Source organism: Nomascus leucogenys, chromosome 7b, assembly GCF_006542625.1.
Source record: "Nomascus leucogenys isolate Asia chromosome 7b, Asia_NLE_v1, whole genome shotgun sequence".
Taxonomy (NCBI): domain Eukaryota; kingdom Metazoa; phylum Chordata; class Mammalia; order Primates; family Hylobatidae; genus Nomascus; species Nomascus leucogenys.
Window position 1 is genome coordinate 109,123,575 of NC_044387.1, and position 26,711 is coordinate 109,150,285.

The 26,711-nt window shown below is 34.8% G+C and overlaps 2 long non-coding RNA genes across 2 annotated transcripts in view; both read right to left on the reverse strand.

The window, feature by feature from the left end:
• LOC115836101 overlaps positions 1 to 26,711 on the reverse strand; it is a 469,594-nt gene that overhangs the window by 63,469 nt on the left and 379,414 nt on the right. The gene's annotated exons all lie outside the window — the stretch shown is intronic.
• Positions 312 to 26,329, reverse strand: LOC115836102. Its single transcript, XR_004031108.1, has 3 exons — positions 25,923 to 26,329; positions 1,545 to 1,637; positions 312 to 724 (listed from the first exon to the last, which is right to left on the reverse strand). It is a non-coding gene; the product is annotated as an uncharacterized LOC115836102 (long non-coding RNA).

The window sequence follows — 26,711 nt, forward strand, 5'->3', positions numbered from 1 at the left end:
ACAGCTGTCATAGACAGTGATTTCCTTGGTGGATGTGAGCAAAATAAATTATAAACCTTGTAGAACAGATTCACCATTCTAGACGCCATGAACGCTTGTGATTCAAAGGAGGAGGTAAAATTTCAACATTGATGGGAGTTTGGGAGAAGTTAATTTCAACCCTCAGGGATGACTTTGAGGGGTTTAAGACTTCAGTGGAGGAAATAACTTCACATCTGGTAGAAATAGCAAGAGAACTAGATTTAGAAGTGGAGCCTGAAGATGTGACCGAATTGTTGCAATCTCATTAGAAAACCTGAACAGAAAAATAGTTGTTTCTTATGGATGAGCAAAGAAAATGGTGTCCTGAGATGGAATCTCCTCCTGGTGAGGATGCTGTGAACATACCTTTGAAACGAAAGCAAACGATTTAGAATATTTCAGAAACTTAGTTGATAAAACAGCATCAGGGTTTAAGAGGATTGACACTAATTTTGAAAGAAGTTCTACGGTGGGTTAAATGCTCTCTAGCAACATGGTATGACACAAGGAAAGTTTTCATGGAAGAAAGAGTCCATTGATATGGTAAATTTCAATGTTGCCTTATTTTAAAAAATCGCCAGCCTTCAGCAATCATCACCTTGACTAGCCAGCAGGCACCTATATCAAAGAGTTGCTTCTTATGGGTGAGCAGATGAAGTGGTTTCTTGAGATGGAGTCTACTCTTGCTGAAGATGCTACGACTCTGCACAAGCAAAAAAGTAGGACACTGAAGGCTCAGATGATCATTAGCATTTTTAAGCAATAAAGTATTTTTAAGTTGTAGCAGGTACGGTGTTTTCCAGACATAATGATATTGCACACTTAATGGACTACAGCGTAGTGTAAACAACTTTTATATGTACTGGGAAAGCAGAAAATTTGTGTGACTCATTTGATAGCAATATTTGCTATATTGCAGTTAACCTGAAACTGAATCCACGATATATTCAAGGAATGTTTGTAGCTCCACTGTCCTAAAATCTGCACTCGCTGCACACCACCTATTCATCCCTTCATTCTCACGATTCCCTTGGCGCCTACTTATCGTGTGTGTGGGGGGGGGGGGGCAAAGGGGGAGAAGAAGAGAGAGAGCGAGAGAAAGAGTACTGTGTTTCTCTCTATGTGATGTCTTAGTAAACTCACTCACTGAAATCTCCAGATAAAATGCTAGGAGATTGGAAAATAGGAATTGGATGGTGTGGAGTTGAAAGTAGAGAACATTGATGGATGATCAAGAGTTACCTCAAAAAGAAAGTGAAATGGGAAAAGCCTTACTTTGAATAAGTTGAGGCACAGTGGGAGGAACCGTTAAATCAGGACAGAAATAAATGGGTCTTAAGAGGTGTTTTGAATGCTTGATTTTCGTGATGGAGCAATTTCAAGTGAAATAAAAATTAGCACGAGCAAATGTGTCAATGAAATTGTATTAGGAAAAAAAATCACTAACTACCAACTTGAGATCCTCCACAAGGGCTAACCCGAGAATAAAATGTTACTACTTTGCTGTGCTTCACACTACCTACCTCACAACCAGAAAGGGAAATGTTTTAAAGGGACCTCCTCTGTACTCCACAGCTGAGCTTTGCTTCTGCGACTAGGGAACTGCTTGAGCTGACCTGAGTATGAGATCAAACATGAAGATAATAAATTGATTGGAAGCGGAAAACAAAACAAAACAAAACAATAACAACAACAAGGTAACAGTCTAACCGACTTGACATTTAGATACCTGGTTCAGCTATACAAGTTCCTAAGGATGGGATGCTTAATGATATCAAAATGATGTGACTAGAGTTCACAAAAGGAATTATAATCTGAAGCATTGACACACTAATCAAACAGATATAAGAAAAAAATTTTACTGTGTTAGTGAATGGAAAAATTTGTAATGGGGAAAAAAGCAAAAGGCACAAATATCATACAGGACAAGGATGTAACTTAAATTGATCTGCTGTAGGACATAGGGGTAGACTCTTCTCAAGGAGACAGACATCGAAAATACATCTCAAAGTCAAGACAGACGGAATCTGGTTAAGATAAATGAGATAAAATTATAGAAATTTAGGTTAATTATAAATAAAATGAGCCCAGCATGGTGGCTCACGCCTGTAATCCCAGCACTTTGGGAGGCCGAGATGGGTGGATCACAAGGTCAGGAGATTGAGACCATCCTGGCTAACACGGTGAAACCCCATCTCTACTAAAAACACAAAAAATTAGCCGGGTGTGGTGGCGGGTGCCTGTAATCCCAGCTACTCAGGAGGCTGAGGGAGGAGAATGGTGTGAACCCAGAAGGCAGAGCTTGCAGTGAGCCGAGATTGGGCCACTGCACTCCAGCCTGGGCAGCACAGCGAGACTCTGTCTCAAAAAAATAATAATAAAAAATAAATAAAATGACTGAAAAGACCTATCTGAACACAGGATTAATTAATATGACCCCTCAAAAATAAAAAGTGATTTTCACAGATTAAATACAACAAAATTGATAATAATAAAACTTTGTATTCTAATGTTATGTGATATATGATTTTATGTTAATGATAACGTAGTGAGATTAGAAATTGAGAGAGCTCACAGTAACCCTTACAAGCAAAAATAAAAACCTTTCCTGGTAAAATTCTTTAAGTTCAAAAGAAAACCTTCAATAAAAGTGGTTACTTTTCTTTTTATTATTTACTTAAAGATTACAAAGTTAATATATTTTCACAATAAAAAAATTCAAACATCAAAAACAGATACTTGTCTTCTTTCTACCCCCAAATCTCCATTTGTCTCCTCAAACGTAATTACTATTAGTAACATTTTTGGTATGTTTCCAGAATTTGCCTATGAATTTTAAAACACACATAGATGAATAGGAAAAATACTGTGATAAATTAATGGAAGCTTTCTTTTTCTCTCCATTCAAAAAACTGTTTAATCATTTCAACAAGCCATTGTTCATTTCTTCAGAGGAGGATAAGATGGACTGAAGAAAAATACCAATATTCTTTCTAACGACAGAAACATTCGAGCCGTCGCCGTGCTCCAGACTAGAAACTGTCCCATTTACTTCAGTCTCCCCGACATTTTCCAGGTGTGAAACCTAAATTCCAGTGGACAGAGGGTATCCCCACCTGGGCGTAGAAGGGAGTGTGGCGTAGCTGGTTACCGGTCACTGAAACCTGTGCCCCATGGGCTTCTCTGATGTGTACTCGATTCCATCTAAGTTTTGGCCATTGGCCCAGGGAGGGGCCACAGCTATTTTCTCCTTCATGAGACCACTGGCCACCTCCTGGCCTTTGAGATCTCTGGTCCAAATCTGTCCTCTCAAAAATGCACAGGGTGCTATCCCTCCATTTCCCATATCTTGCTGGCATGTAGGCACCCTTAGCAGAAGTCCCAGGCCCCTCTACCTGGACACGTGATTCTTTCAGAACCAGCACCTTGCTGGCAGCTGAATGATCCTGAATTCTCTGATAGTTTCTTGGAAGAAGGAAGAACGTTCTCATCTTTGGATTTCCAAACCTACATGTTAGCTGTAGGTACATCAAATATCGTTGTAACTTTATTTGTCTATCTGGCTACTTCTGCCTGCATTTATTCACCTGAATATTGATATGCATCTATTTCACAAAGGAATTCATACTTTAGATACTCTTCTGAAACTAGTAATAACTGTACTTTGGACACCTTTTTATAAAAAATTACATTATAGCAATGTACCACAATTGATTAAATCAGTTTCCAATTGTTGTATAATAATTTTCATCACTCTTTAATATTATAATAAACATATACATCTATGACACTTTTTAAAGCATATACTACATTTGTAAGATAGACTGTTTGAAGTAGAATTGCTTCGTAAGAAGGGATCCAAATTTAAAATGAGATGAAACCTGGACATTTTTATTGATGTTTAAAATATGTTATGTATATATATGTGTGTATATATATATATATACACACACGCATATGCATACAAGTTTATATACACATGTATAAATGTATATATGTGCTAAACTTATATATCTGAAAACAGATATGATAACATTATACATGTTGAATGACTGTACTGCTAATTTCTTCCCCCAATTGTGTCTCTATTTTCCCTTTAGTAATAAAACTCCTAAGTTTGGCTAGATACTTAATGGCCCAAACTCTTTGCAAGTAAGTGTGATTATATTTTAGACAATAGAATGCAAATGGATACCAATACCAGTTTGTGATTGTATTTTTATAAGGAAGCTGTGTGTCTTTCTCTCTCATTTTCCCCTTTCCACTAATTGCAAAATGATAAATAATAATAATACTAATACTACTAATAATAAACAGGAGGAGTTGCCTTGCATCTCATGGTGAAAACCATAATCAAAGGGTGAAAGAATCACCCTACTAGCTTGAATCCCTTGATTAGTCTTGTGGAGCAGAGCAGTCCACCGACTCTAGACTATTCACTTTAGACTTGAGATTTGAAAAAAAAATACTTCTTTTAAATTTAAACCATATAAAATATCATGTTATAGCAATTTATCCTATATTGCAAATAGACTTGTTTTTCCTTTTTTATTTCGTCTTTCCTCTTTTATCACAATCTCACTTTACATCAGCCTCTCTCTCTCCATGACCTCTCTTCCAGAGAATGCATGCTAATAACCTTGTAATTATTTTTTAAACGCAGATTCAGTCATGCAAAGACTTGTGTATACAAATATAAACATATATCTGCACATATGCATTTTGAAATTTTTTTCTAAAATGGAATTACATTTTGTATACTTGTCTGCATCTTACATTTCCCACTCAAGAACACAAAATGACAATTCCTCTGAGTTGACTGATACAATTTTCTTTCTTTTTGACATGATTCTTGATTTAAATGTAAAATATTTCATTTAACCATTCTTCTAAATATTTCCAGTCACATTTTTCCAGTTTATTTTTTGCCACTGTAAACATAGTAAATATTTGTATATCCTTAAAAATGTTAATATATTAGTATTATTAGAAAAAATATAAACATATTTTTATTGAAATTGGTTTTGCTGGTGTGATTTTCAAAAAGATTACAATGCTGCGCATTTTCACAAGCAATGTCTGACAGTGTTCCTTTCATCACAGCCTCAACAACAGAAAAGTTTGAATTCTTACTTTTACCAGTCTGATGAACATAAAGAAGTATCTCATTGTTACCTTAATTTTTATATCTTATTTACAAATAAATTTATTTTCCTGTGTTTCAGTATTTCAATTTGTGCCTTTATAAACTGAAAATGTATATACATTAACTCTTTTTCTGTTGAATAATTTTTATTTCCATTGACACACTGTAACTTTTCATATATACATATGCATACATACATAAATATGTACATGTGTACACTTTTTGTCTGTCTTGGTCTTTGCATTATATTTTCCCCAAATAATAACGTTGGTCCATTTACCATGCATATGATATTCTTTTAAATGATCAATTAGAAAATATTTTGTGAAATGTCTAATATTTCTTTCATACATTCTGAGTTTTTAGAATTGTTCAAGTGGATCGCCATTAAAATGTTCATGTGATCACTTAGATTATCTTGAAGTAAGTTATTCTTTTTCACATTAAAAATGTAATATATATGAATTCTATTTTTCTTTATGATATAAAATGAATGTCTATTTTTATTTTCTTCCAAAACTGCATGTTGTCCTTCAGCATTTATTAAATAATATTTTTTTCCCAAATTTATGGAACTACTTACTACCTTTTTATGTGCAAAAGTCTCATATACAGTGTGATTTGTATTTGGGTTCTCTATTCTTTTCCACTGATACATTTTTTTCTAATTTTCATGTGCTCGTTAACCATTAGTAGACTTTCCTTGGAGAAATGTGTATTTAAGTCCTTTGCCAATTTTAAAAAAGAATTATCTTTTTGTTGATTGTAAGAGTTCTTTAGATATTTGGGTAACAAATACATGATTTGCAAATATTTCTCTCTCATTCTCTGGGTTGTCTTCACTTTCTTGATAGTGCCCTTTTTTGCATAAAAGTTTTCTATTTTGATGTCCAAGTTATTTATTTTTTCTTTTGTTTCTTGTCCTTTCATTGTTATATCAAATAATCTATTGCCAGATCTAAAATCATATTTATCATGATTTTTTCTAAGTATTTTCTATGTGTTTATTCTTTTTGTTGTTATTCTAAATGGAATTATTTTCCCAGTTTCCTTTTTTGATCATTCATTGCTTATGTATAGAAATGTAACTATATTTTTTATGTTGCATTATTTTGTTCTGCTTTTTTACTGAATTCATTTATAAACACTAATAGGTTTTTGATGTGTATTAATTATTTAGAATTTGCTGTATATAAGATCATGTTATGTAAGAATAGTGCTAGTTTCATTTTCTTTCCAATTTGGATGACTTTTATTTCATTTTCTTGCCTAATTGTTCTGGCTAAAATGTCCAGTATAATGTTAAACACTAGTGATGAAACAGGATATTCTTGTCTTGTTACCAATCTCAGAGAGAAAATATCCCGTCTTTCTCTATTGAATATGATGTTAGGTGTAGATTTATCATAAATATCCTTCATTATGTTGAGGAAGCTCCCTTCTATTTGTAGGTTTCTTTGTGCTTTTATCACAAAAGAGTATTGGATTTTGTCAAATGCTTTTTCTGCAACTGAGATGATCGCGTGTTTTTTTCACCTTTGTTTTATTAACGTGACATTAATTACATTGATTAATTTTAGTATATTGTAGAGATATATGTTTCATCCTATTTTTATGACATTCTTGAAATGACAAAATTATAGAAATGTAGAAAAGATTAGTGGCTGCCAGGGATTAATGAGGGAGTTGGTGTGGGAAGGAAGTGGTGATGGCTGTTATAGGGCAGTATGAGGAATGCTTGTGATGATGATAGAGATGTTTTGTATCTAAACTGGGTAAAGGGTGTACTGGATTTCTATATTATTTCACATTCTCATGTGAATTTACAATTGTCTCACAATAAAGGGTTTTTAAGAAATGTAAATTTTTGTTAAGAAATAATTAAGTGTGAACAAAGAACAGAAAAGCTTCATGAAAATGTTTTTGATTTACCTATCCTCAGTGCCTAGCACACAGTAGTTGCTCAATAAATGAAAATATAAGTGATAAGATTATCTTTCCATTGCTTTAATGTACACACCTAAAAACACTGGTTCTCAATCCTAATGAAGATGTGTGCTGAAAATGCAATTTAGAGTTAATGTCAATGCAAATTTGTGGAGTCCTATAGATACGTAATTCAACAGTTAAAATAAGATTTGGAGTGATAACTTTTGCTTTCATTTTCTTAATTCTTAATGCTATTTTAATCTTTATTATAGTTATATTTTAAAATGTATTTCTCTAAATATTCAGCACAGTTTAATTTGACAAAACTTCCCATTCTAGTTTTATTTTAATGAAATAAATTGTGTAATATATTCAAACTATTAGGTCCTCTGTTATTTGCTCTAGGTTATCAGCTGATTTTTTGGTTAAATAAATTTAATAAAGTGCTTTCTTCTACAAATAATTATTCCAACTCTTGGGAATACACAAATGAATAAAAAAATACTATTCAAATGTCTATTGAATGAAGACATTTTCTTTGGAAAGAGAACTTTTTAAGCCTTAACTGGAAACCACATTCCCTACACATTTGTCCTCCAGGGTATAGCCTTACATTTGATTAACTTAAATTCAAAAGGATAAATTTTGTAGATCTATATTTTCAACTCTAATGGATGGCATTTAGCATCTATTAAACAAATATTGTAAGATTGCCCTATTATACAGCTTATACAGCTGGAGCTGCAACTACATAAGCACCCAGCAGGCAGATACCATCCAGAGCAACATCAAGTCTCCTTTGGTGGCCATGCATTTCTAAACCTAGTTGCTATTTAGGGAGTTACTGAATTAACATGGATTAAAACCCTGCTCAGTAGAGGATAAGGTCTGCTCAAGAACAGATGTTCTATATCAGTAAAAACTGTGTGGTCATTGTTGGAAAGATATTATGGGTCTTTCATCAGATATGTGTCTGGTGGTATTATCAGTAGGGAAGAACTCTGACCTCAAAAGCCAAAACCTTGGGGAAGTGAGGAAATCCATGATTCTCAAAAAATAATCATAATTGCCACTTTATATCACAGTATACTTCTATCAAAATTCTACTCTTTCTCAATGAGTCTGTCAAATGAAGAGAATACCTAAATGCTTTCAGAATGTTGTATGAGAATGATTTTTTAAATCTCATAAATAAATTGGAAGGAACTGAATTTCTATCACATAACATTTAGGTATTAATGTACAAGTGACTAAATATTTTCCTTGGCTTACAAATCATTAAATTCATGATAATTAATTAAATAGAATTATTTGTATTAATTATTATTTGTATTACAAATGTTCATCATATGAATTTTATATATGCATATGTAAATATATACTTTTTTTTAGTGACTGCATTTCAAACCCCATGAGCATAAAATGTAGCATCTGGTTTTGACCGTGTGCATTCACTTCAGGGAAACAGGGAATAGAGTCAATTATGTAAGAAATTCAAGCCAAAATACATTTGTGATTTATTTATTCCACTGTTTTTATATTCAACGTCGCATTTTATAAACTATTGCTTTATTTTTCCCAGGATAGAAATGAACAACCTGGATTAAAACTCTGAAGCAACCAGATTATGTTTTTCTCTGGACATTTACTTTCAAAAGTGGCATTTAATTTTTTTAAAATAAATAAAAATGATAAAAGTGGTTAGATTTATTATAATAACTTAAAATAACCCAAGATAGGCTCTTATACAATCTTGAGAGAAAGATAGAGGTAAAATGTGAGAGAAACAAAGAAGAAAATCTTTTTTTTTTTTTAAACAAAGAAAATTAGACACAGAATCCCTGAAACGATGACAAGCTAGAGATGGGGAAAGGGTCTCTTGCTCCATAGAGTTGTTCTGATGTTAAAGGTAGAAGTTCTTGTTTCAGACGCTAACAAATGAAGGCAAAGAACTCAGCTGTATGAGTAGCTTCAAGGAAGAGTTCGTTCTCTTTCAGCCTGTGTCCCACGTTTAAAGTGACGTGTGGGTATGAAAGTTGTATGGTACACACTCTTGTCGTGTTGTTTGACTAATTGTTTGGGGTTTTTTTTTGGCAAGGAAAAAGGAATGGGTAGAGTGACTTATACCTCAAACTTTTCCTGGCACTTCTCACCTTGTTGCCATTCAAAAATTTCGACATATTTTAACTCTAGTGATGTTATGATCAGTTGGAGAAAACAATCGCTTTTCCTTTAAACTTCTTCATACTAGATGATGATGTTGTGTGAGTTCTGACCAGCCTTTCTGAGAGAGGGCTCAGTAAGTTTCTAAAGTACCAAATATATCTTGAAAATACTGAGCCATCAACCTGCTCTTTGGTAAATCTAGTTTAATAAATACCAAAATGAGCAGACCAGGCCATCTGTGTTCTCTCTGCTTGTAATAAAAAAGGCATTTGTCTGATGATGACATGTTTTTCAGAGTGCATGAAGTACTTTATTTTATGATGGTATTTATGCAGCTTCCTCTAAATGAAATAATGCAAGATGTTTATTATTTCAGCATCTGCTCCCATATTCTCTTAGCCACTTCACCAGTGACTCACATTTCTTTGACAAAAAAAAAAAAAAAATCATTAGGTTGTTTCATCTGATAACTACACAGGTAGGTCTGTTTTCTTTTTGGCATATTGTTGACTTTCAATCCAACAAGTGCTATCAAAGAGAAACGTTAATTTTATGAATTAAGGGAAAGAGAAAAAGTGAAATGGATAGTAACGAAAAGTATTTATAAACCAGTTCTGATCCTTTTTAAATTACTATTGATACATTTATTGATACCCCCTCCTGGTTTGGAAGGATTTATTATGGTTGCCCTGTATTATATTTTGAATTCCTCTCATGTGACCAAGAATAAGATTTTTAAAAACCACAAATGTTCACAATTGTTGTTACTATCATTATTATTGTTTCATTCTCAGAACCACTAAGGCTCAACTGCTTTCCCTGTATTTACATACTAGAGAAGTAAATAGTGACAAGTGTTAAGTATTCACTTGAAGATCCTGCTCCAGAATATCTGCTTGGTATCTAACCCAGAATTCATGTAAATTCTGACAATTAACATGCTTCTCTTAAATGTGATCTCTAACATATTTCATGCATTTGTACTTACATATATACTGTAGGACTTCAGGAAAGCCATCTCTAATTCCTGAATCAAATAGTGTATACTGAATACAGAACTGCAGGGGAATACATGATTTAATATAATCATGTATATTAATTAATATATTAATTATATTAATATAATATAACTGCAATTAACAGGAGTAGGAAAGATGTTTACATTTAGTAGCCTACTTTTAAAAAACAAACAAAAACAAAAGAAGACAATAGAGAGCTCATTTGAGCATAGGACGTATTACATAGCTCATGAGTTGGAATGTTGAGCTAACACTCAGGTGCAGACCACAGTGGAGTGTGAGGCCATCCCAGTGCAGTCTGGCCTCTGGGTGCCCTTGTTGCACCAGTTAGTTGTTGAAATTCTGGGTATTGCCTTGGCTTATTGGGGATTTTACATCTTGAGAAAAATCATAGATCTTAATAAATAAACCAAATGAGATCATGCATTACATGATTACCCCAAAGTTTCACCTTTCCTTTTTTATTAATGTAGATATTCCATGTTAATTGGATACTACTGTATTCCCAAATATTTTACCTAGAAGACGTTGTTACCAAGGAAGACAGTAGAGGACTTGGTGTTTGAATGGAAAAGAGAGATGTGGAGGGTGGAGGTTTTCAATATTAGAAGAGAGTTAACATGGGGTAAATTGAGATAAAAAGTTGGGTTTTGGTCATGCTGAGACTCAGATTAGTGATAAGGCTAGTTTTTGTTACTGGTTAAGCCAATTAATTACATTCACAAATATATTAAATATTCTCAACTGTAGTGACTATGACTTTCATTTAATCAGAAACCACTACTAGTTTTTATTGACTAAAACATACAATCTACTTTTAACACTTTGCTATGGGTATAAAAGAAGGGGAATGACCACACTCCTGCTTCCTTAGCCCATTCATCACACAGGAATAATTGGCTATAGTGTCTAAACCAAGTACCTAAATTCATCCTATTGGAAGTGAGACAGTGGCTCAAATGAGTACCCCCGATTGTCTATAGAGCGTAAGAACCACATCAGGGTCCAGAAGAGAGCAAGCCAAAACTTGAAGCCTGTGATCAGAACGCTCCCTAACTCTGCGAGGCCAGAGAGATGTGTTGCAATTGACAATGTGCTTTGCTCGTTCCCAGAGTTCCCTAATATGAGGTTCCTTGCTTGTGGTGTGTGAGCCAAGCTTATTCACATGGTTAAGAACACATTAAAACAAGCTGACAGGAGTTTCCAGTGGCCCTTGGAGATATTCTAAAATATGAAACCAAAGAAAATAAAGAGATCTAATTTAGAGAACACAACAAGTCCATCCAGACTCATGAACGGTGTGCTTATGTTCTTATTCCATTTTATTTCAGTAATGGAAAAAAAGGCTTGGGGCAAATACACAAGGATAACACACGTTTCCTTCTTTTAGCTCAGAGCTGCTGTCCTCACTTAACCCCTCCACCCACATCAACTTAAACTTGACAAATCAATTATTTTTCTTTCAGGAAAAAAATCACTATTATTGCCAATCCATAAAACCCATTAACCCTCCAAGAAAGAAACCATCAAAATTATGATTTTAAGATCTCAATGCAAAAAACTTTCCTGAAATAATAAGCACACACACCTTAAGCATAATTGGAGGATTAATTCTAAGAAATCCTCTTTCCAGTTTCCTCAGAAGTCTTTAGAGCTGTAATACAGTGTGGGCTCTCAAAAGTTATTAAAACAGAGAAAAAAGTGGTAGCAAAAAATATGAAAATTATGAAGAAAAGGATAAATAGAATTTTTTTCTAATTTTGTATCTTTTTCATTTATGTATATTCAGCAATTTTGCAAGCAGAAGGAGCAATTTTTTATACATTTCAGTACAGACCCACAAAATAAAAGGCCGTTTTTAGTGACAAGTTAAAATTCAATATAACCTATAATTAGTTTTGCAGTATGATAATGTACACTATTTATATCTACCTTCTAATAATCTTAAATTACAACGAAAGCTGCTATTTTAGGTAAGTTACCCTCTGCTCCTCCTGCTAGGGAGGAAAAAAGCAAAATGTGTTTAGACTCCCTGGCATTTTGAAAGTGTTGATTTCAATCCTCATTGAGAAGACAATGTGAGGTGCTTGACTCAAATATATTTCAGTTGCCATGCTTTAAACTTTAATAATTAAAGGAATCTTTTTCAAAAACTCATCAAAATCTTAGAGATCAGGAAAAACTACTATACTATAGTTTTATAATATCTACCAAGGGATAAACGAAGTAGTTTATCCCATTTGTAATTAAAATCCTCCAACAGAGAGCACCTTGCTCCATTATGAGGACACTTTGTGAGCCTGAATTTGACGCTAATGTGTGTTTACTGTTTTAAATTATGATGTTCTAACAAACATTCTAAGGCTGCATAGGTTAGATATAAGAATAATTATGGTCTGTAAGTATTAATGACTGTTTCTCATAATCCTTAATGGAAACAATTTTTTTTGCTGTTTTCCTATCAACTCCCTTTCCTATTTTTCACAAATATCTATGATATTTCTGTTGGTCATTTAGGAGTGCAGCTGTAGTCATCTATCACTAGACAACTATTAAGTTTTTCATCATGTTTTACCAAAGTTAATTTGCAAAAGCATTTTTAATGTTCACTAATGGTCTTTTCTGCATCAAAAAAATAAAAGCTCAATCTTGCTATTTTATGGGACAGGTGAAGAATTCATTACACATTTTTCTAATTAATCATTTCCCAAACACATGGATAAATAATGCACTAAGGCACTATTGGCATGTATTACTGTTTAATTTTAGAATGCTCTATTTACACATAGTAGGCCTAAGTCAAGGCGGGATGCTCTGCTCTGCTCTGCTCTGCTCGTTGTGTGTCTCGTTTTCAGCAGCTGCACCGTGTCTTTATGTGTGGGCTTCATGATCTTTTTTACCATATGGTATCATGTCTTCCTCACTGGGTTTCCCAGTAAATGTCTACTTATTCTTGCCTGTTTGCTTCTGTTGATCAACTTGAGAACCATTTTGTAACTTTTGCGTGTGTGTGTGTGTGTGACAGAGTCTCACTCTGTTGCCAAGCTGGAGTGCAATGGCACCATCTCAGCTCACTGCAACCTCTGCCTCTCGGGTTCAAGAGATTCTCCTGCCTTAGCCTCCTGAGTAGCTGGGACTACAGGCGTGTGCCACCATGCCCTGCTAATTTTTGTATTTTTAGTAGAGACGGGGTTTCACCATGTTGGCCAGGATGGTCTCAATCTCTTGACCTCGTGATCCTCCCGCCTTGGCCTCCCAATGTGTTGGGATTACAGGCATGAGCCCCTGTGCCTGGCCATAACATTTTTTAAAGCACCAAAAGGAATGTAATTGGGTTTCTATTTCGTTTACATGTTCACTTGAGATAAATAGAAGTTTTCCCAATATATATTATTCACATTCACAGTGATGTTATATAGCTCCATTAAAAACTAGTAATAATTTCAGATTTATAAAAATTTCAAACATAAAATTAATACAAAGAACATGTGTATGCCTTTCACCAAGGTTCAAATATTAACATTTTATTCCATTTGCATTGTATTTTGCCCGTGTTCTCTTTCTGTGAATTTTTTTTCTCTGAACTATTCGAGTGTAACACATCATGGCCCTTTACCCGGGACTTCCTTGGTGTACATTACATTACCTAGGAACAGGGATCGGCTTCATCAATTTCTGTTGATAGACTACATTTAATTTCTTATTTATATTCATTTTATCCTATTTGACTTAATAATGTCCTTTATACTGTTTCCCCCCTTCAGCACCAGGTCCAGTTGGGGTCAAGAATTACATTTAGTTGCCATGTCTCTTTAACTTCCTTTAATCTAGACCATATCCACATATTTCTTTATCTTGCATTATGTTGATTTTTTTAATCCCTCCATTTTAACAGAATTGTCCTCATTTTGAGTCTGTTGGTTAGTCTAATTATTATAATTACACTGAAATGATGTATTCCTGGTCCAAATATGAAATATTTAGCATTACACTCTTCACAGTGTAGCACATCTGGAGGCCCATCACTGCCACGCGTTCTTTCATTGGTGATGTTAATTTCATCACCTGGTCAAAGTGTTGCCAAATTTCTCCATCGTATAATTACTATTTGCTTTTTCTCCCTTCCACCTAATTGCAGATTGAGGTGAGATTCTTTAAGGCAATGCGAATACCCTGTTCTTCATGAAACCTCTCCCTAGATTTAGCACCCATCCGTAAGCCTTGCCTGACGCACTCTTGGCCCTGGTGGTTGCCAGGGATGATCGGTCGGTCACCCAGTACTTCTTTCACTTCTTGAAGTCACCCTTTACCATTCTACTGGAACAAAGAGCCCCCCTCTTAACCCCATTTATTTATTCATTATTAATATGGACTCAGTCTATTTTTTAATGGTGTATCACTCAGATGCACTCATTGGAACGCTGTGGTGGGAAGCTACTCAAGCTGGCTCCCGCAATAGACCCTGTCATTTTTTAAGCACTTCCTTACTTTTTGGCAGAACTAGAGACTTGGCTCACCTTGTGTTGTCTTGTCCCAGCCCTGGAACGAGCCATGTTTCTGAGGAACTCTGGTTTACAGATCTTGGCATTCGGTATGTCCATTTTTACTGGAGTGCATTTGCATCATGGTCCTTTCAGAGACTAGACCTAGGAAATACCTGCACACACACACACATACGTATGTATGTCCATACACACATAAACAGTCATGAATATACACATACACACGTGGATTTTAGGAATCATGAGCTCACAGCAATACTTCCAATTCCAATCCTACCAGCAGGGTTTTCTTTGCTCTCCTCCGTTCCGTACTTAGATGCCCTTTTTTCAACATGGGCAACCTGAGCTCCCCACCACGTCAACACATTGATCTGTGTGTTCAATCCCGGAATACATCTCAAAAGTGTTAGTATTGCTCCACCAGGACCCCTACATTAACACACCTCAAAATAACTCATTTTCAACTGCTTTTGCTGTACTCCAACTTTTCTTTAAGGCTGAGTATAATGAACTGTTGTATTTATAAGTTAATAGGATTAGTTTTCTCTGAGCTATGTGGCCCTGTATGTCTCTTTGTCTTTCTCCTTCAGGGTGCTTGTGATAGTCGTTTGAAATAAAGTTAAGTTCATTTTTAAAGGTTTACTTATATTTTAGAGTTTTCTTTTGTTCCTTTCTCATTCCGATTGATTTAAATATATTTTAAATATATGTAGTATTAACATGCTATCTGCTGTGGTGTCAATATGGTTTGTCCTCACCAAAACTCATGTTGCAATGTGATCGCTGATATAGCAATGTTTCAAGGTAGGGCCTACATTAATGCCCTCCCACTGGGGTGAGTGAGCTCTCCTAAGAACAGGGATTAGGTCCCCAGAGAAGACACTGTTAAAAAAAAAAAAAAAAGTCTGGTTTTCTTGGTTTCACTGTCCAGTTTCCTTTGTCACCATGTGATCTCTCTGTATGTACTGGCTCCCCTTCCACTTTCCAGCATAAGTGGAAGCAGCCCGAGGTCCTCACCAGATGCAGTTGCCCCTTCCAGGATTTTCCAGCCACCAGAATCACGTGCCAAATAAGCCTTTCGTTGTTTATAGATTACCCAGTCTCAGGTATTCTGCTACAGCAAAGCAAAATAGACCAAGACACTATCCAAAGTCAAAACGCACAAAAACTTATACTCAGAGAAGGCCCACCCCTACCGTGTCCTTTCCCATTCATACTCCTCTCCAACTCTTTAAACATCATTGTTTTCTAATTTATCTGTTCCTTTTTGTAGCAATTAGCAGATATACGCATGTTTTTCTCTTTGTCACACAAAAGTTGGGATATTTTTTATGGCTTTCTTTTATGTTTTGATTTTTTTCATCTGGTAATATCTCCTGCAAAGAAGTCCCTGTCAATTCATAGAGCCCTTCCTCATCCTTTTTTACAGATACACAGTGTTCTGTTGTATGCATGTGCCGCAGTAGATATAATAAATCTCTCATGGTTAGGTTTTCCGGTAGTTTCCAATATATTTACAATTACAAATAATACTGCAATGACTAACACTGAGCATGTTCATTTTTATATTGTTGGAGGTTTACTTGTGGAATCAATTCTTAAGTGTGTGATTTCTAAGTGGAAGGGTAAATGCATATATAATTCTGTTGTACAAATGCAAATTTCCCTCCTCAGGTATTCCACTTTGCATTTCCAACAGCAATGTTGAGAGTGACTGTGTTTCCACATTCTCACCACAGAGTGTATTGTTAAGCTTTTCAATTTGTGTCAATCTGATCAGAGATGAGTAAAAAATGGTACCTGAGTATTATTTTAATTTTCACTTTTGTTATTATAAGTGAAGTTGGGTGTATTTTTATATACATACAACGGGTCTTTAATATCTTTTTGAAAATTATATTTTTGTCCATTCTTATATAAAATTTCAAATTTTAAAATTTCTATAACATTTTTGCTAGTTTGTCTCCTAAATTTTAAAAAAGCTTTTTAAAAAATAAGTGAAGGGTATTAGCCTTTAATCTGTGATATATCTTGCAAATAGCTTCCCCAGAGTATCATTTGTCTTTTGACATTACTTATGTTGTTTTAGCCATGTAACTTCTTATATTTATGAACATTAATTAATTAATCTTATATTTTCTTGCAGCTGGATTATTATAGTTAGAAAGTCATTCGTTGTAGCTAGATTATAAAAATATTTTCACATGTTTTCTTGTAGGATTTTTGTATCTAATCATCTAAATTTAGAACTCTCATCCACTTGGGTGTTTTATAGAGGGTGGTGATTGGATCTAAATTTACCCTTTCCAAATGGCTGTCTAGTTGTCCATCTCCATTTATTATGAAGATTACATTTTGTCCCTATGACTGATGAATCACCATAATACACTGGATTTCTGATTGTAGTTGAATCTATTCATGGAGGTTGTATTCTATTCCATTTAATTATCTTTTTATTGAGATGCCAGCGTAACACGTTAGTAGTTATGGAGGCATTGTGGCATTTATAAATTGTGGTAAAAAACACAACACATAAAATTTATCATGTCAACTATTTTTTAAGTGTACAGTAGTGTTAACTATATGCACATTAATGTGCAACATATCTGTATAACTTTTCATCTTGCAAAATGGGAACTCTAGACCCATTGAACAACTCCCTGTGGCCTCCCTTTAGACCAAGCTTGTCCAACCTGTGCAGCCCAGGATGGCTATGAATGCAGCCCAACACAAATTCTTAAACTTTCTTAAAACATAATGAGATTTATTATTTATGCATGGACCTTTTTTTTTAAGCTCATCAGCTATCATTAGTGTTAGTGTATTTTATGTCTGGACTAAGACAATTCTTATTCTTTCAATGTAGCCCAGGGAAACAAAAAGATTGAATACCCCTGCGTTGGATTCTGATGACCATCATTCTACCTTCTGTTTCCATGAGCTTGACTACTTTAGATACCTCAGATAAGTGAAATGATGCATTTGTCTTTTGGTGACTGGCCTAATTTACTTAGCATAGTATCCTCAAGGCTCCTCCAAGTTGTCACATACGACAGGATTTCCTTCCTTTAAAACTGAATAGTACTCCATGGTATGTATATGTTATAGGTTCTTTATTCATTCATCTCTTGAGGGGCATTTGTGTTGCTTCTACTTTTTGACTATTGCAATTATTGCTGCAGTGGACGTGGATATGCAACTATCTCTTTGAGAACTTTCTTTCAATTCTTGTGGATATATACTCAAAACTGGGATTAATTGTTTTAATTGCCATGCTCATTTCCATAGAGTTGCATAATGTTACCTTCCTACCAACAATATACAAGGGTTTCGGTTTCTCCACATTCTTTACCAACACTAGTTATTTGCTTAAAAATTATTCATTAATTTTTATTGACACATAATAACTGTAGATTTATGGAGTTCAAGTGACCTTTTGATACATGCATATGATGTACAATGTGTAACAATTAAATCAGAGTATTTACAATATCCACCACTATGAATATTTATCGTTTATTTTTGCTGGAAACATTTCAAATATCTCCCAGCTATTTTGAAATATACAGTAAATTATTGTTAACTATAGTCACCCTTAGCTATCTCATACAGGAACTTATTTTTTCTATTTAATTGTATGTTTTTACCCTTTATCCAAACCATTGTCATTGCCCCCTACTCCAACACACACTCCGTTTCCCAGCCTGTGGTAACTATCATTCTACTCATATGTGTAAAAACATGTCATATTTGTCCTTCTCTGCCTGGCTTTTTTCACTTAACATACTGTTCTCCAGTTCCATCCCTGTTGCTGCAAATGACTGGATTTCATTCCTTTTTATGGCTAAATACTATTGCATTGTTTATATATACCACATTTTCTTTATTTATACATTCATTGATAGACATTTAATTTGATTCCATATCTTTGCTATTGTGAATAGCACTTCAGTAAACCTGAGGGTGCAGTTATCCCTTTGATATACTGATTTCTTTTCTCTTGGATAAATATTCAGTAGTGTGATTATGGAATCATAAAGTAGGTCTATTTTTTAGTTTTTTGAGAAACCTTCATATTTTTTTCTACAATAGATGTACTAAATTATTTTGCCATTAATAGTGTTTTAGAGTTCTCCTTTCTTTGTATCCTCACAAGCATTTTTTTTGTCTTGAAAATAGCTATTCTTTTTTGTTGTTGTTGAGACCTTGCTTGTTGCCCAGGCTGGAGTGCAACGGCACCATCTTAGCTCACCACAACCTCCGCCTCCCTGGTTCAAGCAATTCTCCTGCCTCAGTCTCCCAAGTAGCTAGGATTACAAGCATGTGCCACCATATCCAGCTAATTTTGTATTTTTAGTAGAGATGGGGTTTCTCCATGTTGGTAATGCTGGTCTCTCACACCCGACCTCTGGTGATCCACCCACCTCAGCCTCCCAAAGTGCTGGGATTACAGGCGTGAGCCACCATGCCCTGACTGAAAATATTTGGGGTGTTGAATTTTATTGAAGGGCTTTTCTGCATCTACTGAGATAATCATGTGGTTTTTATCATTGGTTCTGTTTATGTGATGGATTATGTTTATTGATTTGCATGTGTTGAGCCAGCCTTGCATCCCAGGGATGAAGCTGACTAGATGGTGGTGGATAAGCTTTTTGATGTGCTGCTGGATTCGGTTTGCCAGTATTTTATTGAGGATTTTCGCATCGATGTTCATCAGGGATATTTGCCTGGAATTTTCTTTTTTTGTTGTGTCTCTGCCAGGTTTTGGTATCAGGATGATGCCTGCCTCATAAAATGAGTTAGGGAGGAATCCCTCATTTTCTATTGTTTGGAATAGTTTCAGAAGGAATGGCAACAGCTACTCTTTGTACCTCTGGTAGAACTCGGCTGTTACTCCATCTGGACCTGGCTTTTTTTGGTTGGTAGGCTATTACTGCCTCAATTTCAGAATTTGTTATTGGTCTATCCAAGGATTGTCCTTCTTTCTGGTTTAGTCTTGGGAGGGTGTATGTGTCCAGGAATTTATTCATTTCTTCTAGATTTTCTACTTTATTTGCATAGAGCTGTTTATACTATTCTCTAATGGTAGTTTGTATTTCTATGGTATCAGTGGTGATTTTCCTTTTATCTCTTTTTACTGTGTCTGTTTGATTCTTCTCTTTTTTCTTCTTTATTAGTCTGACTAGCAGTTTATTTTGTTAATCTTTTCAAAAAACCAGCTCCTGGATTCAATGATTTTTTGAAGGGTTTTTCATGTGTCTATCTCCTTCAGTTCTGCTCTGATCTTAGATATTTCCTGTCTTCTGCTAACTTTTGAATTTGTGCTTGTTTCTCTAGTTCTTTTAATTGTGATGTTAGGGTGTCGATTTTTAGATCTTTCCCACTTTCTCCTGTGGGCATTTAGTGCTATAAATTTCCCTCGAAACACTGCTTTAGCTGTGTCCCAGAGATCCTGGTACATTATGTCTTTGTTCTCATTGGTTTGAAAGAACTTATTTATTTCTGCCTTAATTTCATTATTTACCCAGTAGTCATTCAGGAGCAGGTTGTTCAGTTTCCATGTATTTGTGTGGTTTTGAGTGAGTTTCTTAATCCTGAGTTCTAATTTGATGGCACTGTGGTTGGAGGGACTGTTTGTTATGATTTCCATTCTTTTGCATTTGCTGAGTGTTTTACTTACAATTACGTGGTCGATTTTAGAATAAGTGTGATGTGGTGCTGAGAAGAATGTATTTTCTGTTGACTTGGGGTGGAGAGTTCTCTAGATGTGTATTAGGTCCACTTGGTCCAGAGCTGAGTTCAAATCCTGAATATCTTCTTTAATTTTCTGTCTTGTTGATCTGTCTAACATTGACATTGGGGTGTTAGAGTCTCCCACTTTTATTGTTTGGCAGTCTAAGTCTCTTTGTAGGTCTCTAAGAACTTGCTTTACAAATCTGGATGCTCCTGTATTGGGTGCATATATATTTAGAATAGTTAGCTCTTCTTGTTGCGTTGATCCATTTATCATTATGTAATGCTCTTCTTTTTTTTAATTATTTTTGTTGTTTTAAAGTCTTTTTTATCAGAGACTAGGATCACAACTCCTGCTTTTTTTTTTGCTTGGTAAATATTCCTCCATCCCTTTATTTTGAGCCTATGTGTGTCTTTGCATGTGAGATGGGTCTCCTGTATACAGCACACCAATGGGTCTTGACTCTTCATCTGATTTGCCAGTCTATGTCTTTTAATTGGGGCATTTAGCCCATTTACATTTCAGGTTAATATTGTTATGTGTGAATTTGATCCTGTCATTATGATGCTAGCTGGTTATTTTGCCTGTTAGTTGTTGCAGTTTCTTCATAGTGTTGATGGTCTTTACATTTTGGTATGTTTTTGCAGTGGCTAGTACCGGTCTTTCCTTTCCATATTTAGTGCTTCCTTCAGGAGCTCTTTTAAGGCAGGCCTTGTGGTGACAAAACCCCTTAGCATTTGCTTGTCTGTAAAGAATTTTATTTCTCCTTCACTTATGAAGCTTAGTTTGGCTGGATATGAAATTCTGGGTTGAAAATTCCTGTCTTTGAGAGTTTCAAATATTGGCCCCAACTCTCTTCTGGCTCCCACATATGGCTAGTCAGTTTTCCCAACACTGTTTATTAAATAGGGAATCCTTTCCCCATTGCTCATTTTGTCAGGTTTATTGAAGATAAGCTGCTTGTAGATAGAGGTGTGGTGTTTTTTCTGAGGTCTCTGTTCTGTTCCATTGCTCTATATATCTCTTTTGGTACCAGTACCATGCTATTTAGGTTTGTGGAATTTATATAAAAAGTAAATTAATTTGACACATATCTAGTTTAATTAAAACCAGTGCTATGTTAATTATATTGCTCTTGGCTTTGATCTGAACCCTATTAATGTTTGTATGCTAGTATATAATGAAAATTCCACAAAAAGAAGACTACAGAGAAGTATTAAACAAGTAAAAAGGTAAACAATATTAAACAAGAAGAATATCAATGTTAGGATTATTTAGTTCTGGCAAGAATAAAAGTATGTCAGCAAGCTAGAACTCAGTCAAGAGACTGAGCTGAATGGACAATCCACCAGTTGTTCTCTGTTTTAGAATAAAACACTTAGAAGGCATGGGCTTAAATTTCAGTATGAAAGATGCATACTGTATCCAGTATGAAGATTATCTGAATAGAACTAATAAAGATAGGGTAAGAGATTTGCTAATTAAAATTTGACAATGTCTAACACTGAGATTTAGTTAGAAATAATATTCTTTATGTATCTTATGTTAGGTATAGGCTTTATCAGGTAATAAGTGAGAAAGAGTAAAGATCAATGTGTTTCTTGATCTCAAGGAAGTTTTTAAATTTAGAATAATGCATTTTCACAATTTTAAGGTGCTATATAGGTTACATTTTCATATACCTATAAATTAGATACACATCTAAAATCAATTTAATTTAGAGATGAGAGATATGAGTAAATTTGACATAAATTATTAGCATAAACATTAGCTATCAACCACTTTTGAAATGGTACTCATTAGGAGGTTATTCTCCAACTAACATAAAATTTCTTAAATCATTTTTCTATATACAGAGTAGAGAAATTCAAGCCATAATAATCGTTGCTATTTAAGATAGTCCAGCTCTGCTATTTTATGGAAAGAAAAATTATAGGAATTCAAGAAATAACACATATACAAATATCAACATTTTGTCAAATTTAGAAACAAGATTTTATAATGTTCATCTTAAATCATCACAATAAGAAATAGTTTAGATCCAGATTTATCTCTTATTAAGAATTCCAATCAATTATAACCAGATTTCATATCAGCTTTGATTCATTTTTTTATCCACTGTACTATGGTTTAAATGTGTCCCCAAAATTTTATGTGTTGGAATCTTAATCCCTAAATTTATATATTGATTGGAGGTGGAAACTTTAAGAGGTCGTTAGGATTAATAAGGTCCTGAGGGTGGGGCCCCCACAATGGGACTGGAGGCTTTATAAGAAGAGAAAGAAAGAGCTGAGTTGACACGCATGCTCTTGCCCTCTTGCCATGTGATGCCCTCCACCATATTATGACACAGCAATAAGGCCCTTGCAAGATGTCAGCTCCATGCTCTTGGACTTCCCAGCCTCCAAAACCATAAAGTAAATAAACTTATTTTCTTTAAAATTACTCAGTCTCAGGTATTGTTATAGCTACAGAAAACAGACTAAGACAAACTCAATCTGATGACACACGTCAACTGGTAGGCACAGGTAACTTCTTTTGCTGAGTCAATATGGTTCGTCAGATGTAGAATACAGCAAAGCTTACAGTCAATGCATAGGGCCCCAACTGCTATCTATTTTGTCGTCCAAGTCATATTTACTAATAGAGTAAAGATTCTAGAGCTTAGAAGAGTGCTTTAGTACATATTATCCCCTAAGAAACACCATCCACTGATCTAGGGGCATAGCTTCTGCCTAAGTTTGGCTTAGATTTGTATTCTGATTGTTGAATACTCTTGGGGCCTCACTCTTTTACATTCACAATTAGAACTGGAGACCAAATTTCCATTTATCTGGCTAGGCTGTGGTGCCTATCAAACACAGTTTGGAGCCAAGAGCAAGAAACTGCAGGAATATACAGACTGCCCGCATAATATACTTCTCAAATATTACAACTTAATGTCACAAAGGAGAAGAAAGATATATAGTTGACCCTTGACATGGGCTTGAATTGCATGGGTTCACTTATTTGTGAGTTTTCTTCTGCCTCTGCTAGCCCTAAGACAGCAAGACCAACCCTTCCTCTTCCTCCTCCTCAGCCTACTCATGGTGATCAACACAAGGATGAAAACCTTTATGGTGATACCCTTCTATTTCATAAATACTAAATACATTCTCTCTTCCTTTTGAGCTTCTCAAAAATATTTTACTTTCTCTTGCTTATGTTATTGCAAGATAGTATCTAATACATATAACCTAGAAAATGTGTGTTAATTGACTGCTTATGTTATCTGTAAGGCTTCCAGTTAACAGTAGGCTATTAGCAATTAAGTTTTTGAGAAGTCAAAAGGTATACAAAGATTTTAGGGTATGTGAAGGGTCAGTAACCCTAACCCCCGCATTGTTCAGGTAAACTGTATATCTGTAAAAAATGAATCACATTTATGTTTACAAAATCTATGTATCTGTTTGTGTTCTAGTAGTCAGCATTGTACATTTCGAATGTACTAATTAAACCATGAACTGTTAACCTATGAACACCACCTTGTGGAGCGATCTCCTACACTATATCATACTGTGCCTCTTTGCCCAGCTCTTCAGCTCTGTGTAGTTTCCCTTTTTCAGATCATGGTGCTGTTTTCATAACCTCCAAGCATCAATAAAGATGTTATCAATGAGAGACAAATCTTTCAATGCTGGGCTCCAGACAGAACTTCACAAAATGGCAGCTCCTGTATTTTCTCTTATCTGTGCTCCAAATCATCTTACTCTCCTACTTTGGAAATAACTGACCCCAAAATATCTTCAAAGAGCCAAATATGTTAGAAAGCAAAATGTAGAAGTATTATAAGAAAATATAGGCAAATGGTTGTGATAGTTGGAAATTGGTAAGACATTCTTAAGCAACATATGAAATGCAAAGCCAGAAAGACACACATTAAGATAATTAGTAACATGCAAATAAAGTTTTTAATTGGTAGAAGATAGCATGAACAATATCAGAAAATAACTGCTCAACTATGAGACATTGTTTTCTATGTATATAAAATAAAAACTTTTCTAGAATTAGTGCTGAGATCTCTCCAACAACATTTATATTAAATAGCATCATGGTAACTTAACTGTAACATCATTTCTCTAGTCTTAAGCCAATCTCATCCTATTATTCAAGGCTATAGGTCAGGCATATTTTTCACGGTCCCGACTTAATTCTTCTTTTTAGATTCTCTCAAATTGCAATGGTCCATCCGGCGTTATATTTAACTTACTGACTAAAGAGTGTATCACTTCATTACAAATTATAAATACTAAACTTCAAGAAGAAGATTAACCAGAGTTCTATAAATACCATGCAGACATTAGTTTGAAAATGTAATGCAAAAAGAGTTATACAATTCTAGATTTATTAGAATCTAGAATCTTTTACAAATCTGTGTTTGTGATAAACGTGGTAACCAAATGCATAATTATACATATGGGGATTTTTCATGACTAAAAGACAAAATAAATGAAGCCACTTTAAATGTACCAAGATTGTTATTATTTTATACTTGAAGCACATTTCTCAGATACCTTTAAATCCCATGTCAAGCCTCAAAACGTTCTCGAAGAGGGCCATGAACATGTACACTTAGATTCTCCGGCAAAATTTTTCTCCCTGTTGAGTTTCTCCACGTGTAAATTACAAGAATGACTATAACTACCTGTGCCTTAGAAAAGTTATGAAAATAAACGGAGAAACATGGCTAAGTAGAGAAATAAATAAATGGAACATAATGTGTATTATTTGTATTCTGCTTCAGCAAGAATGCAGTCTCTTTCCTGAACGTTACATGGCAGGTATTCTGGGAATTTGGACACACAGAAGTTTAAACAAAGAACAGAAAACACAAATCTTGAGAAACAATAAGTCCAATTAGGACAATTAAATGCGTTTAATGTGTTCTTTTTTTAGAGTATTTTAAACATATCTCACGTTGGTCATATTTGATACTGTAGACATTGTACAACGTGATTATCCCTTTGACAGAAGCAGGAAATGCTGTCTCTCTGGGAGGAGTTCAAGATCATTTTATGTGTCTTTTTTCTCTCTCCAAGGTCATTTTTATGGTTACAGACTCTAACGTAGCTTATGTAGTCCATGGAATGTATACATTTATATTTTCAGCATGGCTGCCTCACAGTAAAGACGACTTGGCAAAAATGAAGAAGGAAGGGTTGAGAGGGAGGATTTGCGAATTGTCAAGTAGCCTTTTTGTTCTTTTGGAAAGGGATTTTCATCATGAAAATTATGATACTAAAGTAGATATATTTTCATAGTAAGTTTAACATATATTCTATAATTGACCTCTATATTTGACTTTTTATTATGGAAAATTTCAAATCCATACAAAAGTAAGCAGAATTGAAATGAACCCCACGTACCCATCGCCCAGCCTTAACAGCCACAACTCATGGCAAATACGGTTTGTTTGATATTTCTGCTCAGTCCTTACTCCCAGGCATTGCGGCTCTTCATCGGTACTTTATTGTGCATCTTTAAAAAGATAAAAACTTTTTAAAAAACATAAGCACAGTGCCACTGTCACACTGAAAAAGGATTAAAATGATTTCTTGATAAAGTAAATATCTAATAGGTGTTCACAGTTCCATATTTGTTTCATATCTTATTGTATACACCTTCCCTTCACACAGACAAAATGTTCAGTCTCTTTGAAGACAAATCCAACTAAAGCCCACACATTCAATCAGTCTAAAGATCCCTCCCTCTTTCTCTCCACATCCCCTCCACTCCTGCACAAACACCTGTAATTTATTTGTTGAAGACACTGAGTCTTCTGTTGTTTTGTAATTTTAGTCTGGATTTTTTTTTGTTACAATCACTTTTTTTTTTAACATATTTCTCTGTCCTCCGTATTCTGTATAAATTGGTAATTTGATCTGGAAGCTCTTTCACACATTTATTCTAGGGGATATTTTGAGTAATATACTTTTGAACGATTTGTTCGTTTTCCTTGCAATGCATGTCTTTGTGCTTGGAGTATCTTTTTTCTGACATGTTCTTTTAGACCAGCAGCCCCCAACCTTTTTGGTACCAGGGATGGGTTTCGTGAAAGACAATATTTCCATGGTGGGGGCGGCGGGGAATGGTGGGATGGTTTCGGGATGAAACTGTTCCATCTCAGATCATCAGGCAAAAGATTCTCCTGAGGA